The sequence below is a fragment of the Triticum urartu genome, chromosome 4, assembly GCF_003073215.2.
Source record: "Triticum urartu cultivar G1812 chromosome 4, Tu2.1, whole genome shotgun sequence".
NCBI classification, from domain to species: domain Eukaryota; kingdom Viridiplantae; phylum Streptophyta; class Magnoliopsida; order Poales; family Poaceae; genus Triticum; species Triticum urartu.
Window position 1 is genome coordinate 222,412,679 of NC_053025.1, and position 20,871 is coordinate 222,433,549.

Consider the following 20,871-nt stretch of genomic DNA (forward strand, 5'->3'; position numbering starts at 1 on the left):
CTGCGACCTCTCTCTTTTCCTCGTCTCCCGCTCCACCGCCGAGAGGTCATCGAGGAGCCGGCATCGATATCTGAGACGAGTCGCCCTTGCCCGCCGCCGAGAACTCGTGCCCCTCTACAGATCCCTCTTGCTCTCCTCTTCGCCCATCCAACTAGATCGAAATTTGAAACTCGTCGTCCCTCTATCTCTGTCGGTGCTCAATGGAAGATGAGGACGACTCCTCGCGGCGATTCCCCATGGTCCGCAACGGCTCCTCCTGGCGATTCCCCGTGGTCCTCTGCGGCGGCGACGGCTAGGTCAGTCCTCTTTCTCTGGCTCACCCAATTTGCCCGGCCCAGCAAGCTAGGGTTAGGGTTACCAGCTCGTTGTCGCCGCTCCGTCATGTTGCAGGTGTTGCTATTACCCGCCGCCGGTCCCATGTGCTCGTGGCCGACCCGTACTGATGTTGTTGTTCGTGGCTAGCCTCCTGTGTGTTCGTGCTGCTGCTGCTTACTGTGCTCATGTGTCGTGCTTGTGCAGCTGCAACGAAAAGACAATGGGGTGATGGGTGCCGGGGGCGGGCACTGGCGATCGATGGAAGGCGATGTGGAGGCCGGCGGCAGGAGCGGACTAAGCCGAGGTACTGCGTGTAAGAGGACATGCTATTCCGGGCTTTCCCGGCAGCATGATTCATGATAGGGTAGGACCTGGTTGTGGCCTTCTTCCGCGATTCTTAGGCTCTGTCAGCCCCAACCTCCGTTCTGCCATTGACAATAGTTACGGCCACGACCCCTCCGCCGTTGACATCACATGGCACCTCAAAACGCAAATTATCAGCTCCGCGGAAGCTGCCGACTGCCGGATCGGGTACGTGAACAACTGCGTCCATCCATCTTGCGAGTTAATTAGAATAAATAAATGCCCAATTGATTCCAGTTACTTTGCAAATTCTGCAGTGCAGCCTGATGTGTGAAGTGAGAATGTTTGAATCTAGTGGTAGAAGTCCTTTGAACGTGGACAAATCAATACCAACATTGATATGGTTCTTACAATCTTTGTGTACAATGTTTTTTCGAGGAGCAAGTAGGTGGAGCACATGAGTGAGGTGATAGTCCAAACTCTGACTGGACTAACTCTTAGCATTTCATAATGTGATGTCTATGGGAGATGGAGCACGCCGCCTCGTCGATGCATGAGCCGGTGCGGTCTAAATCAAGTTGTGTGTGTCTTGGTGAGAATTGTTGGTCTGGTTTGACCATATATTTGGACTGCATTTTGTGGTTGCGAAGGAAATTGTGTGCGGTGTACGATCTACACTGTATGTGGATTGCAATAGCTGGATTGATGGTAAGGTTTGATCAATGAACATCAACATAATTTACAGTTTGATTTAGCACTATGCATCTTCTTGCACTGATTTAGGGCCAGGGCCTAGAAAGAAAAAGGAATTAAGTCAAGTTCATAAATCTGTAAATGTAATTATTAAGTCGTTGCCCTGATATTTTTCATGGTCAAATTGCCAATGCAGTAAGGTATTGACGCTTATTCCATCAGTCATGCTAATTATAAACCAATTGCTTTTAATTCTTGTGGAATACATACTGAACATAGATATAATTGAAAACATGTTACCTGTTTTAGTAAATAAGCACAAGATGAAGCTTATAGAGCAATCATCTAACGGACATCCGACTCTTGTAGAATATCTAATAGACTCATCCACCTGCTAAAACAGATCCACAATTTGGAGTATCTCATTCATTGCTAGCATAAGAGAGCCATGTGTTGTTGTCTTGTTTCATTTTTTGCAAAATTCTACATCATTGTCTAATGTTAGTATTTTTTCTTTTACTAATTTTATAGGGGGTAGAAGGATTCTTCTCGCTTGCCTTCTGCTTTATCTCTTATTACGTGACAACTTTAGCTTTGACTTTCATCTCTTTGGAGTTCCCTAAAGAATCACTTTGGGTAATGCTTATTTCCCCCCAAACTCTAAATTGTACCAATGAAAAGTAATTACTTTGAGCAGAGAAGAGGAGGGCGCGAGGAGCGACATGGGGACGTGTGGCTAGGCGTTTCTCTTGCACTAGGGTTGGGAAGCGATTTTGGAATAAGTAGTAAGTAAGCTATTTCTTCTGAATCTTGTAAGTTTCTGCATTTTCATGGTCTAATGTTAGTATTTGTTCTTTTACAGATTTTACAGGGGGGTAGAAGGAGAGTTTGTGCGAGGGTGAGGTGCGTCGGTGGTACTGGTTGAACCCATGGAAGTTCTTAGCTCATAATTGCTATGAAATCTACACAAAAGTTTGTGATTTTGTTAACCTGACTAGAGCTTGATGACCTTCTCGGTGGGCATCGGAGGGAGAGGTCGGCGAGCAAGAGCGGTGCATTTGGGCGGAGGCGGAGGAAGGCTGGGAAGAACGGGCGGGCTTCGCCGCGGCGGCGGGCGGATGATGCGGGGATCGCTTTTCAGCAGTTCGAGCAGACGTGCGCTCGGGTTGGGGTCGGACCGTCGGACAAGAATGTGCACGAAAAAAATGCGAAAAAAATACACCCCTCCTGCTGCGACCTCTCTCTTTTCCTCGTCTCCCGCTCCACCGCCGAGAGGTCATCGAGGAGCCGGCATCGATATCCGAGATGAGTCGCCCTTGGCCGCCGCCAAGAACCCGTGCCTCTCTACAGATCCCTCTCGCTCTCCTCTTCGCCCATCCAACTAGATCGAAATTTGAAACTCGTCGCCCCTCTATCTCTGCCGGTGCTCGACGGGAGATGAGGACGGCTCCTCGCGGCGATTCCCCATGGTCCTTAGCGGCTCCTCCCGGCGATTCCCCATGGTCCTTGGCGGCGGCTAGGTCAGTCCTCTTTCTCTGGCTCACCCAATTTGCCCGCCCCGGCGAGCTAGGGTTAGGGTTACCAGCTCGCCGCCGCCACTCCGTCATGTTGCAGGTGTTGCTATTACCCGCCGCCAGCCCCGTGTGCTCGTGGCCGACCCGTACTGATGATGTGGTTCGTGGCTAGCCCCCCTGTGTGTTCGTGCTGTTGCTGCTTACTGTGTTCCTGTGGCGTGCTTGTGCAGCTCCAACGAAAAGACATTGGGGTGATGGGTGCCGGGGGCTGGCACTGGCGATCGGCGGAAGGCGATGTGGAGGCCGGCGGGAGGAGCGGACTAAGCCGAGGTACTACGTGTAAGAGGACATGCTATTCCGGGCTTCCCCCGCAGCACGATTCATGATAGGGTAGGACCTGGTTGTGGCCTTCTTCCGCGATTCTTAGGCTCTGTCAGCCCCAACCTCCGTTTCGCCATTGACGATAGTTACGGCCACGACCCCTCCGCCGTTGACGTCACATGGCACCTCAAAATGCAAATTATCAGCTCCGCGGAAGCTGCCGACTGCCGGATCAGGTACGTGAACAACTGCGTCCATCCATCTTGCGAGTTAATTAGCAGAAATAAATGCCCAATTGATTTCAGTTACTTTGCAAATTCTGCAGTGCAGCCTGATGTGTGAAACGAGAATGTTTGGATCTGGTGGTAGAAGGCCTTTGAACGTGGACAAATCAATACCAACATTGATGTGGTTCTTACAATCTTTGTGTACAATGTTTTTTCGAGGAGCAAGTAGGTGGAGCACATTAGTGACGTGATAGTCCAAACTCTGACTAGACTAACTCTTAGCATCTCGTAATGTGATGTCTATGGGAGATGGAGCACGCCGCTTCGTCGATGCATGAGCCGGTGCGGTCTAAATCAAGTTGTGCGTGTCTTGGTGAGAATTGTTGGTCTGGTTTGACCATATTTTTGGACTGCATTTTGTGGTTGTGAAGGAAATTGTGTGCGGTGTATGATCTACACTCTATGTGGATTGCAATAGCTGGATTGATGGTAAGGTTTGATCAATGAACATCAACATAATTTACAGTTTGATTTAGCACTATGCATCTTCTTGCACCGATTTAGGGCCAGGGCCTAGAAAGAAAAAGGGAATTAAGTCAAGTTCATAAATCTGTAAATGTAATTATTAAGTCGTTACCCTGGATTTTTTCATGGTCAAATTGCCAATGCAGTAAGGTATTGACACTTATTCCATCCGGCATGCTAATTATAAACCAATTGCTTTTAATTCTTGTGGAATACATACTAAACATAGATATAATTGAAAATAGGTCACATGTTTTAGTAAATAAGCACAAGATGAAGCTTATAGAGCAATCATCTGACGGACATCCTACTCTTGTAGAAATCTAATAGACACATCCACCTGCTAAAACAGATCCACAATTTGGAGTATCTCATTCATTGCTAGCATAAGAGAGGCATGTGTTGTTGTCTTGTTTAATTCTTTGCAAAATTCTACATCCTGTTCTAATGTTAGTATTTTTTTCTTTTACTAATTTTATAGGGGGTAGAAGGATTCTTCTCGCTTGCCTTCTGCTTAATCTCCTATTACGTGACAGCTTTAGCTTTGACTTTCATCTCTTTGGAGTTCCCTAAAGAATCACTTTGGGTAATGCTTATTGCCCCCCAAACTCTAAATTGTACCAATGAAAAGTAATTACTTTGAGCAGAGAAGAGGAGGGCGCGAGGAGCGACATGGGGACGTGTGGCTGGGGCGTTTCTCTTGCACTAGGGTTGGGAAGCGATTTTGGAATAAGTAGTAAGTAAGCTATTTCTTCTGAATCTTGTAAGTTTCTGCATTTTCATGTTCTAATGTTAGTATTTGTTCTTTTACAGATTTTATAGGGGGGTAGAAGGAGAGTTTGTGCGAGGGTGAGCTGCGTCGGTGGTACTGGTTGAACCCATGGAAGTTCTTAGCTCATAACTGCTATGAAATCTACACAAAAGTTTGTGATTTTGTTAACCTGACTAGAGCTTGATGACCTGCTCGGTGGGCATCGGAGGGAGAGGTCAGCGAGCAGGAGCGGTGCATTTGGGCGGAGGCGGAGGAAGGCGGGGAGGAACGGGCGGGCTTTGCCGCGGGCGGCGGGCGGATGATGCGGGGTTCGCTTTTCAGCAGTTCGAGCAAACGTGCGCTCGGGTTGGGGTCGGACCGTCCGAAAAGAATGTGCACGAAGAAAATGCAAAAAAAATACACCCCTCCTGCTGCGACCTCTCTCTTTTCCTTGTCTCCCGCTCCACCACCGAGAGGTCATCGAGGAGCCGGCATCGATATCCGAGATGAGTCGCCCTTGGCCGCCGCCGAGAACCCGTGCCTCTCTACAGATTCCTCTCGCTCTCCTCTTCGCCCATCCAACTAGATCGAAATTTGAAACTCGTCGCCCCTCTATCTCTGCCGGTGCTCGACGGAAGATGAGGATGGCTCCCCGCGGTGATTCCCCATGGTCCTCAGCGGCTCCTCCCGGCGATTCCCCGTGGTCCTCGGCGGCGGCGACGGCTAGGTCAGTCCTCTTTCTCTGGCTCACCCAATTTTCCCGGCCGATGAGCTAGGGTTAGGGTTACCAGCTCGCCGCCGCTGCTCCGTCATGTTCCAGGTGTTGCTATTACCCGCCGCCGGCCTCGTGTGCTCATGGCCGGCCCGTACTGATGTTGTTGTTCTTGGCTAGCCCCCTGTGTGTTCGTGCTGCTGCTGCTTACTGTGCTCCTATGGCGTGCTTGTGCAGCTCCAACAAAAACACATTGGGGTGATGGGTGCCGGGGGCTGGCACGGGCGATCGACGGAAGGCGATGTGGAGGCCGGCGGTAGGAGTGGACTAAGCCGATGTACTGCGTGTAAGAGGACATGCTATTCCGGGATTCCCCAGCAGCGCGATTCATGATAGGGTAGGACCTGGTTGTGGCCTTCTTCCGCGATTCTTGGGCTCTGTCAGCCCCAACCTCCGTTTCGCCATTGACGATAGTTACGGCCACAACCCCTCCGCCGTTGACGTCACATGGCACCTCAAAACGCAAATTATTAGCTCCACGGAAGCTGTCGGCTGCCGGATCAGGTACGTGAACAACTGCGTCCATCCATCTTACGAGTTAATTAGCATAAATAAATGCCCAATTGATTCCAGTTACTTTGCAAATTCTGCAGTGCAGCCTGATGTGTGAAGCGAGAATGTTTGGATCTGGTGGTAGAAGTCCTTTGAATGTGGACAAATCAATACCAACATTGATGTGGTTCTTACAATCTTTGTCTACAATGTTTTTTTGAGGAGCAAGTAGGTGGAGCACATGAGTGACGTGATAGTCCAAACTCTTACTGGACTAACTCTTAGCATCTCATAATGCGATGTCTATGGGAGATGGAGCACGCCGCCTCGTCGATGCATGAGACGATGCGGTCTAAATCAAGTTGTGCGTGTCTTGGTGAGAATTGTTGGTCCGGTTTGACCATATTTTTGGACTGCATTTTGTGGTTGCGAAGGAAATTGTGTGCGGTGTACGATCTACACTGTATGTGGATTGCAATAGCTGGATTGATGGTAAGGTTTGATCAATGAACATCAACATAATTTACAGTTTGATTTAGCACTATGCATCTTCTTGCACTGATTTAGGCCAGGGCCTAGAAAGAAAAAGGGAATTAAGTCAAGTTCATAAATTTGTAAATGTAATTATTAAGTCGTTGCCTTGATTTTTTCATGGTCAAATTGCCAATGCAGTAAGGTATTGACGCTTATTCCATCACTCATGCTAATTATAAACCAATTGCTTTTAATTCTTGTGGAATACATACTGAACATAGATATAATTTAAAACATGTCACCTGTTTTAGTAAATAAGCACAAGATGAAGCTTATAGAGCAATCATCTGACAGACATCCGACTCTTGTAGAATATCTAATAGACTCATCCACCTGCTAAAACAGATCCACAATTTGGAGTATCTCATTCATTGCTAGCATAAGAGAGCCAAGTGTTGTTGTCTTGTTACATTCTTTGCAAAATTCTACATCATGTTCTAATGTTAGTATTTTTTCTATTACTAATTTTATAGGGGTAGAAGGATTCTTCTCGCTTGCCTTCTGCTTTATCTCTTATTACGTGACAACTTTAGCTTTGATTTTCATCTCTTTGGAGTTCCCTAAAGAATCACTTTGGGTAATGCTTATTTCCCCCAAAACTCTAAATTGTACCAATGAAAAGTAATTACTTTGAGCAAAGAATAGGAGGGCGTGAGGAGCGACATGGGGACGTGTGGCTGGGGCGTTTCTCTTGCACTAGGGTTGGGAAGCGATTTTGGAATAAGTAGTAAGTAAGCTATTTCTTCTGAATCTTGTAAGTTTCTGCATTTTCATGTTCTAATGTTCGTATTTGTTCTTTTACAGATTTTATACGGGGGTAGAAGGAGAGTTTGTGCGAGGGTGAGGTGCGTCGATGGTACTGGTTGAACCCATGGAAGTTCTTAGCTCATAATTGCTATGAAATTTACACAAAAGTTTGCGATTTTGTTAACCTGACTAGAGCTTGATGACCTGCTTGGTGGGCATCGGAGGGAGAGGTCGGCGAGCAGGAGCGGTGCGTTTGGGAGGGGGCAGAGGAAGGCGGGGAAGAATGGGCGTGCTTCGCCGCGGCGGCGGGCGGATGATGCGGGGATCGCTTTTCAGCAGTTTGAGCAGACGTGCGCTCGGGTTGGGGTCGGACTGTCGGACAAGAATGTGCATGAAAAAATGTGAAAAAAATCCACCCCTCCTGCTGCGACCTCTCTATTTTCCTCGTCTCCCGCTCCACCGCCGAGAGGTCATCGAGGAGCCGACATCGATATCCGAGATGAGTCGCCCTTGGCCGCTGCCGAGAACCCGTGCCTCTCTATAGATCCCTCTCACTCTCTTCTTCGCCCATGCAACTAGGTCAAAATTTGAAACTCGTCGCCCCTCTATCTTTGCCGATGCTCGACGGAAGATGAGGACGGCTCCTCGCGGCGATTCCCCATGGTCCTCAGCGGCTCCTTCCGGCGATTCCCTGTGGTCCTCGGCGGCGGCAACGGCTAGGTCAGTCCTCTTTCTCTGGCTCACCCAATTTGCCCGGCCCGGCGAGCTAAGGTTAGGGTTACTAGCTCGCCGCCGCCGCTCCGTCATGTTGCAGGTGTTGCTATTACCCGCGGCCTGCCCCGTGTGCTCGCGGCTGACCCGTACTAATGTTGTTGTTCGTGGCTAGCCCCGTATGTGTTCGTGCTACTGCTACTTACTGTGCTCATGTGGCGTGCTTGTGCAGCTGCAACGAAAAGACATTGGGGTGATGGGTGCCGGGGGAGGTCACTGGCGATCGACGGAAGGCGATGTGGAGGCCGGCGGTAGGAGCGGACTAAGCCGAGGTACTGCACCTAAGAGGACATGCTATTCCGGGCTTCCCCGGCAACGCGATTCATGATCGGGTAGGACCTGGTTGTGGCCTTCTTCCGCGATTCTTGGGCTCTGTCAGCCCCAACCTCTGTTTCGCCATTGACGACAGTTACGGCCACAACCCCTCCGCCGTTGACGTCACATGGCACCTCAAAACACAAATTATCAGCTCCGCAGAAGCTGCCGGCTGCCGGATCAGGTACGTGAACAAGTGCGTCCATCCATCTTGCGAGTTAATTCGCATAAGTAAATGCCCAATTTATTCCAGTTACTTTGCAAATTCTGCAGTGCAGCCTGATGTGTGAAGCGAGAATGTTTGGATCTGGTGGTAGAAGTCCTTTGAACGTGGACAAATCAATACCAACATTGATGTGGTTCTTACAATCTTTGTGTATAATGTTTTTTTGAGGAGCAAGTAGGTGGAGCACATGAGTGACGTGATAGTCCAAACTCTGACTGGACTAACTCTTAGCATCTCATAATGTGATGTCTATGGGAGATGGAGCACGCCGCCACCTCGATGCATGAGCCGGTGCGGTCTAAATCAAGTTGTGTGCGTCTTGGTGAGAATTGTTGGTCTGGTTTGACCATATTTTTGGACTGCATTTTGTGGTTGCGAAGGAAATTGTGTGCGGTGTACGATCTACACTGTATGTGGATTGCAATTGCTGGATTGATGGTAAGGTTTGATCAATGAACATCAACATAATTTACAGTTTGATTTAGGACTATGCATCTTCTTGCACTGATTTAGGGTCAGGGCCTAGAAAGAAAAAGGGAATTAAGTCCAGTTCATAAATCTGTAAATGTAATTATTAAGTCGTTGCCCTGAAATTTTTCATGGTCAAATTGCCAATGCAGTAAGGTACTGACGCTTATTCCATCAGTCATGCTAATTATAAACCAATTGCTTTTAATTCTTGTGGAACACATACTGAACATAGATATAATTGAAAACAAGTCACCTGTTTTAGTAAATAAGCACAAGATGAAGCTTATAGAGCAATCATCTGATGGACATCCGACTCTTGTAGAATATCTAATAGACTCATCCACCTGCTGAAAACATATCCACAATTTGGAGTATCTCATTCATTGCTAGCATAAGAAAGCCATGTGTTGTTGTCTTGTTTCATTCTTTGCAAAATTCTATATCATGTTGTAATGTTAGTATTTTTTCTTTTACTAATTTTATAGGGGGTAGAAGGATTCTTCTCGCTTGCCTTCTGCTTTATCTCTTATTACGTGACAACTTTAGCTTTGATTTTCATCTCTTTGGAGTTCCCTAAAGAATCACCTTGGGTAATGCTTATTTCCCCCCAAACTCTAAATTGTACCAATGAAAAGTAATTACTTTGAGCAGAGAAGAGGAGGGCGCGAGGAGCGACATGGGGACGTGTGGCTGGGGCGTTTCTCTTGCACTAGGGTTGGGAAGCCATTTTGGAATAGGTAGTAAGTAAGCTATTTCTTCTGAATCTTGTAACTTTCTGCATTTTCATGTTCTAATGTTAGTATTTGTTCTTTTACAGATTTTATAGGGGTGTAGAAGGAGAGTTTGTGCGAGGGTGAGGTGCGTTGGTGGTACTGGTTGAACCCATGGAAGTTCTTAGCTCATAATTGCTATGAAATCTACACAAAAGTTTGTGATTTTGTTAACCTGCTAGAGCTTGATGTTCATGTCAGTCCTTTATTTAGATGTTAACCTGCCATTCCTTTCTAGACGATGACTTGATGTTCTTCTACTAAGGTGGTGCGTCTAAGGTTTCTCTACTTGCTCACTGACCATTCAGTTCAACGACGGCCCATGCGGTAGAATCGAGGCTGCAACTCTCACACTTCAAAGAGGAAAGGAAAACATGAATACTTCTTTGTGATTTTTACATTGAGATTGCAATCTTACAAGGAGTTGCTTAAGTAAACCTGCTAATATTGTGATTGTTACATTGAGATTGCCAATCTTACAAGGACTATTATTGATTGTTCAATGACTCGTTTGTTAATTTTGATTTTAATTATACTGTTGAACAACTTAGAGATGTCATAATATAATTATAGCAAATATATTATGGTATATTTCCTACAAAGATCAAGCAGAGCTGATATACCGCATTTAGATAACTCCATGCAACAGTGTGGAACTATCTCAAGTACATTTTTTCTCTTATAAAACCAATGAGAGTGAGTCCATTATGTTTTGTTCTGTGATACAAAAGGTTGTAGACAACTTCACAAGAAAAATCATTGCAGCTTGGTCTTGATGATTACAGTTTCAATTCGTTATACCAGTCTAGCACACGTGTTTCATAGACTTACTGAAATATCTATTCTTGAACATTACAGAAGTGGGCTCCCTCTAAGAAAAATAGTATATGAATGGATTATTTAGAAAGAAAGATACAGTTGCATGCAAGAAATGGTTGGAAGTGATTAGTATCTTCTAGAAGGGAGATTAGTTTGTTGATGGTACAGAATGGGGTAATTTTTTGTGATTGATTGCTTTATTGCTACTGAATATTTGCGACATTGGCATGTTTGTCACTTGTTATTGTGAGTTCTTATTTCTTCTGGCTTGCCTTCTACTTTATCTCTTAATAAATGACAACTTTAGCTTTGATTTCGTCTCTTTGTAGTTACCTAGAGAATTACTTTGATAATGCTTATTTACCCCTAAAACTCTAAATTGTGCCAACGAAAAGTAAGTACTTTGAGCAGAGAAGAGGAGGGCAGCAAGGAGCGAACATGGGGACGGGTGGCTGGGGCGCTTCTCTTGCACGAGGATCAGGAAGCTAGAGTAATCCAAGACTGGAAATGACCCTCTTGCTCTTAGGAATGATACTATATTTTTCAGTCATTTACTTTTTCCACTCGATCAAGGTTCGCTGTTACTCCAGGTAAGAACTATGAATTTCCAATAGGTTGTAAGTAAGCTATTTCTTATGAATCTTGTAATTTTTTGTATTTTGGAGTTCAAGAGCCCCTGGTTTGCTCTGGCCTCGATCCAAACACGTCGTCAGACTTTTAGCCCATGGGCTTGGTAAATTGAGATCAAGATCGAGAGACGTCGTTGACTTTCAACCCAAGGCCTCAGTAAAACGAGAGAACGAGAGAGCAGTTAGGAGGCGACGGCGACTCCGGAGGAAGGATGCAGAAGCTGGAGCGTCATCTGTGGTGCGACACAGTGCAACAGTCGTCCAAGATGTCGTGAATGTGGAGCGAAGCCATTTGGAGTGAATGACTAAATATGCAATCCCAGGCTACATAGCAACAAGGAAGAGTGTTACCTTAATGTTCTGATGATGTCTAGATATACATGTAATAAAATCTTATATAATGGGATGGATGGAGTGTTGTACTACATCATTTTTCAATTGTTGTTTAGCTTCTAATATTAACTTGGTGCTTTTAGGTACATATATCATTGCCAAAGATCCACACTTCGACCCTTTCTGCGTATGGGGCAATGAGATATTCATGAACCAGCATCAAATGAGGAAACTGATAAAGATTGTTATTAAAATGGGTCAAAAGATGTCAATCAAACTATTTGTTTACACTTTATGCAAGATAGCAATGAACTACATGATGGTAAGTAACACTACTGAAGGATGCTGCTAACGTGATACTACGATCAGGGACCCTTCGAGAAACTGTGTGCGATGCAATAATCGCAAACGGTGATGTATGAAAACCGTCAGAAATGTATAAAACGTTTGCGATGATGGATACATCAAACACGGTTCGGGTTTTAGTTGCGGGTGCGACGAAGGGCATATGGTTCAGTTCAATTAACTGTTTGCGATGAGGAGGAACAAAAGAAACGAGCAGCCAGATGAAGGCGTGTGCGATACACAGCATACGGTTCACTCGGATGAACTATTTGTGATTAGGCAACACAAAAGAAACGGTCAGCGAGATCAAGGTGTGTGTGATTGAGGGCATACACTTCAAAAGGATTAACTGTTTGCGATTAGGCAACAAAACAGAAACGGGTCAGCCAGATCAAAGTGTCTGTGATTGATGGCATACACTTCACATGGATGAACTGTTTGTGATTAGCCACAACAAACTGAAACAGTTAGATAGATCAATGTGTGTGCGCTAGACGGGCACACACATCCTAATTAAAAGAACCATGCGTGATGGTGCCGACATTGCCTATTGCGGTGCACCCTATGGTGCAAACGCCACGTACACGGCCGAGAAGGTGTACGTGCCCACGTTACACCTTTCGGGAATAGTGCCGCACCTATAATCGTCAGTAAATTTTAAGCATGCGTCCTGTCAAATTCCAAATTGCAAACCTATTCACACCGATCAAAACCTAAACGGTTTCCCACTTAGGAGCGTATTACTACGTGGTTATAAATACTACTACTCCAAGATGACTGCACATTCCTCCTCAACTCCTCATCCACAAAAAGTCAAAAACAAACAAGTCATTCATCATCGTTCCCTTGCATCCGCCATGGCCAGTGTGAGTTCTAGGTCAAGAGATTGCCACTAGGGAGAGGTGAGCCTAGAAGCGGGAGCACGAGAGATGCCCCGCCTCGCCGCGAAAGCAGCCAACATGTCCCGCCGCACGGCCGTAGCAGCAGAGAGGTCGTGCCGCACTGCTGAAGTAGCATGGAGGACCCGCCGCGCCGTCGATGCAGCAGACTGGTCTGGCCGCGCCGCGGAAGCAGAAGAGATGTCCCGCCCTGCCGCGAATGCAGCAGAGATGTCCTCCCGCGCCGCGGCGGCCCGGGAAATTGCCTCGCGGGCAGGCGAGGACTCTTACAAGCGCATGCGTGCCCTCGTCCTTAGGCAGATGGATCAGATCTCTAGGTGGGAGAGGTTGCAGGATGACCTGCAAGCCTCGTTTGAACAGTCTACCGACGTCATCCGGCAACTAAATGAGAGCAATGCGAAGCTCCGGGCCGAGCGCGACCTGCCGAGGGTGAAGATTGTCGGGAGTGCGGAGCAGCAGGAGCAGACCACTACCTTGTTGAAGAGGACCGACGTCATTGTCGAGAAACTTATGGACGAGAATGCCATGCTACGCATCGAGCACAGAAGGCTGGTGGAGGAATCCCTGGATGCTCTCAACCAGCATCTCGAGGACAAGAAAGAGCTCATCGCCGCCCGTCGCGGAGACTAGTTGCTGCTGTGGCTTCCTTCTTATTTTCCCTTGTGTATATCGGGCATTGCCGCATGTGGCTTTTTTAAATTATGTTTATAAATATGTAAGACAATTATTATCCAATGTCATCATCCTTATATTCATCATGCTTGCTATAAGTCACAATCGATGCTATATAGGTCCGTCAGATCTTACATCAAGATCCGTGAAAAACTTTCTTTTCAGATTTTCATTTTTATCTCTTAAATCTCAGTCCAGTGAGACATATAGCCACGTCGTAGAACAGGTGCTCAGACACCATTAATGGAGACATTGGGAGGAAGGTGCGCGGTGGGTAGCGGTCAAAAGGGCTCTCCTCCCGATGAGCACACGCAGGGGTCTGATCGCATGCCTCCCGTACTCAAATAGCTACCCCGCACGGCACCTCCTAGCCAATAAAAAAGGGGAAGTGTGGCCGCACGTAATTGGTAAGTCGAACGCCCACGGTTTCATTAATACTTGTGTTTCCGATTTGTAACGTGACATCACTTGTTCCAAAATGACTTTGTTGATTGTTAATGTGTGCGGCTTCACAAATCAGACAGAAAAATTACCACAACATGTTGGTGCCATGTCATGAGACCATGCCAAGTTTCACGATTTTCAGGCATGTTTTGGAATTACATGAATTAAAAAACCAAGTTTCTCAATCTTTCCGGCCGAGCCATGACGTCCAGATGTTTGAATTTCACTCCCATCTCTTGCATGGGACCTAGAAATTCACCCAAGGACACACATGTGATTTTTCAAACAACTTTGGTGAACTGGAGCATGCGCTTGTAGTTCAAATTTGAATTATGCACATTAAATGCCCAGAAACTCAATTAATGTATAAAAAAGGCCAAACGAACCCGAAATAATTCCAAAATTTAGCACGGTACTTCTATTTAGTCTAATCTAGCTATGTAAAAAATTACAGTGGGAGAAGGCAGTGTACGTATGTAACACCGACAATGCGGTTATATCTCCCACGTGTCGGATCATGACTTAGAGGCATAACCGCATAGTAGGCATGTCGCAAGAGGGGTAATCTTTACACATCCCATGTACTGAAAAAGGAAGGGATAAAGAGTTGGCTTACAATCGCCACTTCACACAATACATAAATATAGCATTACATCATCCAGAATACAATCAAGGTCCGACTACGGAACTAAATAAAGAAAGACAACCCCTAATGCAACAGATCCCCGATTGCCCCAACTGTCCTCTACTGATCGAAAGGAAACGAAATAAGACAACGATCAAGATCTTCATCGAGCTCCTCCTTGAGCTCAGTTGCGTCATCTGCACGGGCATCATCGGCACCTGCAACTGTTTTGGAAGTATCTGTGAGTCACGAGGACTCAGCAATCTCACACCCTCGCGATTAAGACTATTTAAGCTTATGGGTAGGGAAAAGGTAGTGAGGTGGAGCTGCAGCAAGCACTAAGCATATATGGTGGCTAACATACGCAAATGAGAGCGAGAAGAGGAAGCAAAACATGGTCGTGAACTAGAAAAGATCAAGAAGTGATCCTGAAACTACTTACGTTCAAGCATAACACAAGAACCGTGTTCACTTCCCGAACTCCGCTGGAAAGAGACCATCACGGCTACACATGCGGTTGATGCATTTTAATTAAGTTAAGTGTCAAGTTCTCTACAACCAGACATTAACAAATTCCCATCTGCCCATAACCGCGGGCACGACTCTCAAAAGTTTATACCCTGCAGGGGTGTCCCCACTTAGCCCATCACAAGCTCTCACAGTCAACGAAGGATATTCCTTCTCACAGGATGACCTGATCAGACTCGGAATCCCGGTTACAAGACATTTCGACAATGGTAAAATAAGACCAGCAAAGCCACCCGATGTGCCGACAAATCCCGATAGGAGTCGCACGTATCTCGTTCTCAGGGCAACACCGGATGAGACTAGCTACGAGTAAAACCAAACCTCAAGTTTCCCCGAGGTGGCCCCGCAGGCAGCTCGGTTCGGACCAACACTCAGAGGAGCACTAGCCCGGGGGGGGGGGGTTAAAATAAGATGACCCTTGAGTCTACAGAACCCAAGGGAAGGTATATGGTGGTAGGTAGGAAAATGGTAAAACCAAGGTTGGGCCTTGCTGGAGGAGTTTAATTCAAAGCGAACTGTCAAGGGGTTCCCATAACACCCAACCGCGTAAGGAACGCAAAATCAAGGAACATAACACCAGTATGACGGAAACTAGGGCGGCAAGAGTGGAACAAAACACCAGGCATAAGGCCGAGCCTTCCACCGTTTACCAAGTATATAGGTGCGTTAAAGTAAACAAGATATAATAATGATATCCCAACAATAATCATGTTCCAACAAGGAACAAACTCCATCTTCACCTGCAACTAGCAACGCTATAAGAGGGGCTGAGCAAAGCGGTAACATAGCCAAACAACGGTTTGCTAGGAAAGGTGGGTTAGAGGCTTGACATGGCAATATGGGAGGCATGATATAGCAAGTGGTAGGTATTGTAGCATAGCAAAAGAGTGAGCAACTAGCAAGCAAAGATAGAAGTGATTTCGATGGTATGGTCATCTTGCCTGCAAAGTTCTCCGAGTTGACGTAAGCTTGATCCTCGTAAGCGTACTCAACGGGTTCCTCGATCACAAACTCGTCTCCCGGCTCTACCCGAGGCAAGAACACAAGCAAAGGAAACCACAATCAACCACAGTGCAATGCACAAGCAACATGATGCAAAACATGGCATGATATGCGTGATGTGATTTGCAATGCATATGCGAGCTCCGGAAGGAAAAGATTGAAACAGGCCTCAACTTGGCAAACCAAGAGTGCCACTAGAAGGATGAGTTGATTTCGGTCGAAATCGATATAAAGATCACAGGAATCGGATGCACGGTTTGCAAATGGCAAGCAAAACAATAATGGCACAATTCTACAATTAACAGCACGATGCCATCTAGAATGCAACAAGAAACTAAGCTACTGCACTCTAACACAGCAACAAAGCACATGGCAGTGATCTACTCAAGATGCTTGACAAAAGATGAACACTGAGCTATGGCTAAATCACACAATAGCAGGTTCAAACAAGCATGGCAAAAGTGCAAAAGATATCAACCTCACAGACTTAGTGAAAATACTAACATGTCAGGAATTAACACCAGGAAGCAATGTTTAGAGCAAGATAACAACATGCTACAGGAATAGGACATAGCAAAGCAAGGCATGGTATGAATCTACTCAAAGTATATAACTAAAGTCCCTTACTGACCATAAGCCAAAAAGGATCAGAAGATATGATGGCACCCATGTAAACATATCAAGTTCCGTTAACAGATTCAGACTTAGCAGAAAACTGGACATGGCAAAAACAGAATTATGAAGGCATGTTTGCGAGCTCGATTCACTCACCACAAGGCATTGCATGGCAAACTAAGCATACTACCAGCAAGAAGACATGATCAAGAAGCCAACCATGGCAAGAACAAGCTCAAAGCATGCATGGACCAACTACAACAACCTTGGCAAAATTGATTAACACGTAAACAATCTGCCAAAAACATTTTATAGCAAAAGTAGAGCAAGATTGAGTCATGCTAGGGCACTCCATAAATGCAAACATGGACATGGATGGATATAGAATAATCATATCTCAAAATCATCCTTACTAAACATACTCAAAAGAAGCATGGATCTCTCTGTAGCAACATGAATACATGGCATAAAAATAACAGCAGGAAAATGACTAAGAAGGATTCTAAGTCCCTGAAAACAGCAATATTACGAGAGCTACTTTGCATGCTTGTGCTAGTCACCACATTGATCACAAAAATACATGGCATACACCCCTGTAAAGATGGCATGGCATATAGCAAAACACATGTAGAGCTCATGCCCATATGCAACACACAATAATCATGGCAAAAATGACAAATGCTCATAAACTGATAAGAATCAGGAACTAACATTTTATAGCACTCTTGCAACAGTCATTAGGGCATCAAGATGGACTCAAACAAGCATAGTGCAATGGAACAAAATGAAGAGGACATCCATATGAACAAATTGATATATCACACGCCTAAAACGGAGCTACAATGACAGAGTTATGATGCAAAGAACATTGCCTGAAAATATCACAGATCCGGGGACTTAGAAGAAAATCACCTCCGCTAAAAGTCAACGCGGGACGGGCTCGACCCGGGACGGAGGGATTCGGGACACGGGCATTTGTTTGGTTCACGGACATGGTGGATCTGATCCATCTTCCATGGATCCGGCCGGCGAGGGTTCCGGCGAGCCTTCGGCGAGGGCGCGGAAGCCGAGGCGAGGCGGGGACGGGCGGAGGTCGACGGGATCCGCGGCGGTTCGCCAGATTCGCGGCCGGATCGGCGGAGGAGCGGGCGAAGCCGGCGGAGCGACGACGAGGTGGCGGTGGTTGCGCGCGGTGGCGCGGTTGCGCGGGCGGCACTGGTCGGCTCGTCGGCTGGCGTGGGTCAAGGCAATGCGTGGCGGCGGGCAAGACGGCGGGCGGCGACGCGTGGAACGACGGCGGCACGGGGCGTGGGGAGCCGCGGGCTGAGCGGGCGGCACACTCAGGCCCGACGCGGTGGGGAGGAGGCGGAGCGACAGGTGGCGCGCAGCGGTTGGAGGAGAGCGGCGGCGGGGCGACGTGGGGGCTTCTGATTGGATGGAGTGAGGTGGCGGCTGGACATGTCCGGCGCGGAGGAAGAAACGTCCGGCGGCGCGAGGGGAGCGGTGCTAGGGTTTGATCTGCGCGAGAAATTCGGAGGGAGACACATATTTATAGGTAGAGGGAGCTAGGAGAGTCCAAAAGAGGAGCGGTTTTCGGCCACGCGATCGTGATCGAACGACCGAGAGGATGGAGGGGGTTTGGATGTGTTTTGGGCCACTTTGGAGGGGTGTTGGGCTGCAACACACACGCGGCCTTTACGGTTCCCCGGTTAACCGTTGGAGTATCAAATGAAGTCCAAATGGCATGAAACTTGACAGGCGATCTACCAGTGGTGTACCAAGGACACTTGGCAAATCTTGGTCCAATCCGAGAACGTTCAACACCCGCACACGAAAAGAGGCAAAAGGAGGGCGCCGGAGGACATAGGAGTGTCGGATTGCAAAACGGACAACGGGGAAAATGCTCGGATGCATGAGACGAACATGTATGCAAATGCGATGCACATGATGACATAATATGAAATGCATGACACGCAAACAAAGGACAAGGCAATAACAGTGAATAACTCGAAGACACCTGGCGCAACGGTCTCGGGGCGTTACAACGTATGTCATTTCGCACACGGAGGTGACACGTTCCCTCTCGGAACCACGAGCCTTCTTGAGGGAAGCTCTGGTTTGCAAGAAGGTTACACCAAAGCTTGTCCCAACTTGGCTAAAAAAATTACCGCAACATGTTGGTGCCATGTCATGATACCATGCCAAGTTTCATGATTTTCAGGCGTGTTTTGGAATTACAGGAATTAAAAAACCAAGTTTCTCAATCTTTCTGGCCAAGCCACGACGCCCTAATGTTTGAATTTCACTCCCATCTCTTGCATGGGACCTAGAAATTCACCCAAGGACACACATGTGATTTTTCAAACAACTTTGGTGCACTGGAGCCTGTGCTTGTAGTTCAAATTTGAATTATGCACATTAAATGCCCAGAAACTCAACTAATGTATAAAAAGGCGAAACGAGCCCGGAATAATTCCAAAATTTAGCATGGTACTTCTATTTGGTCTAATCTGGCTATGTAAAAAAATTAAGGCGGGAGAAGTCAGTGTACGTATGTCGTTTCGCACACGGAGGTGACACATTCCCTCTCGGAACCATGAGCCTTCTTGAGGGAAGCTCCGGTTTGCAAGAAGCTTACACCAAAGCTTGTCCCAATTCGGCCAAGAAAATTACCGCAGCATGTTGGTGCCATGTCATGACACCATGTCAAGTTTCATGATTTTTCAGGCATGTTTTGGAATTACAAGAATTAAAAAACTAAGTTTCTCAATCTTTCCGGCCGAACCATGACGCCCAGATGTTTGAATTTCACTCCCATCTCGTGCATGGGACCTAGAAATTCACCCAAGGACACACATGTGTTTTTTCACACAACTTTGATGCACTGGAGCTTGTGCTTGTAGTTCAAATTTGAATTATGCACATTAAATGCCGTTTCTGAAGATTAGGCGGCATCAACAAGCAAGGAGTTGGCTTAAAAAGCTCTGGCCTGAGGGCTTTGAGTAAATAGTACATCCCCGACGAGCACGCGGCGAGCGGCATGGTACTGAAATTGTGCACACGTGAAACAATGAGCTTGATTACCTCTGTGGGGAGCGAATTCCAGCCACTCTTTCAGCGGACGCTGCTCGGTTCTGCCATTGTTAGTGCTTGGGTTTCGGACGAGGGGGGGAGGCGCCTTAGCGGGGATGGAAGATTGGATGAGATTATGCGCGGACAAAGATGGACAAGCGAATATATGTTGCGGGAAGTGGACAGGTGATGATGACTACAGCACGCCGCTTGACTTACGAGACACATACCAGAAGCGTATGGTCATGTCGATGCCAGACAACTTGCTTGAGTGATCACAGTACTGGTACTCCCTACAATGCTATGCCCTAACTTGCTTGAGTAGAGTAGTAGAGTAGGACTCTGCTCTACTACCGGCACCAGAGGAGTAGTATATTCTAATCTAAAATAGTTACAAACTTCAATGCCCGAGCGTGGAACGACTACGAACCGTGCTCAAAGACCGTGTCTACGTGGTGTTTGGACATGGGCGACAACCTCAATGCCAACGGTGCTGCTCCCGTTGCACCATATGTGTTCCTGTCCTTCCTATTCGAAATCGTGGTAGAATTCATGTTTCTACTCTGTATCCTACTACTATGCTAGTCCACATGATTAGTTTCATCTCTGTTATAGCCGTCATGATTTATTTTGTGCTTATTCGGATTAAATCTCGTAGTAACTTGCTCATATATTCAACTGGCGCAACATCCCCTACAGCCACTCACGTTTCATGGACGGCCTGGTCGATGTTGGAATTTTGCTAGTAGGCCTTCATAAGGTGAGCTCTTTTACCACTTGTATGAGCATGAGAAGAGGAGACCTACACGCGCGCTCCTCCTCCTCACTCGCCTCGCCACGCCACACCTCGTCACGACGTGCCGCAGGTTGCGGGATTGAGCCAAGGACAGAGCTATACTCCCACGACCTACCCGACCCACACTATATAGTTTCTCACCATCGTTCCAGATCATTGCGCCGCCAAGCAAGTCTTCTCCATCCCTCCTTTCGGTGTGCACCGGGAGAAGGGACAGCAGGCCTCCGGACCCCCGCCTCTTGTGATCCTGTACGGGGGAGGGGCGATCAGTTTTTTGGGGAGTGCACTCGCGCGACAGCTGGCAGTGATGACTTCGCGAACGATGACTTCTTCCCCGACCTCGGC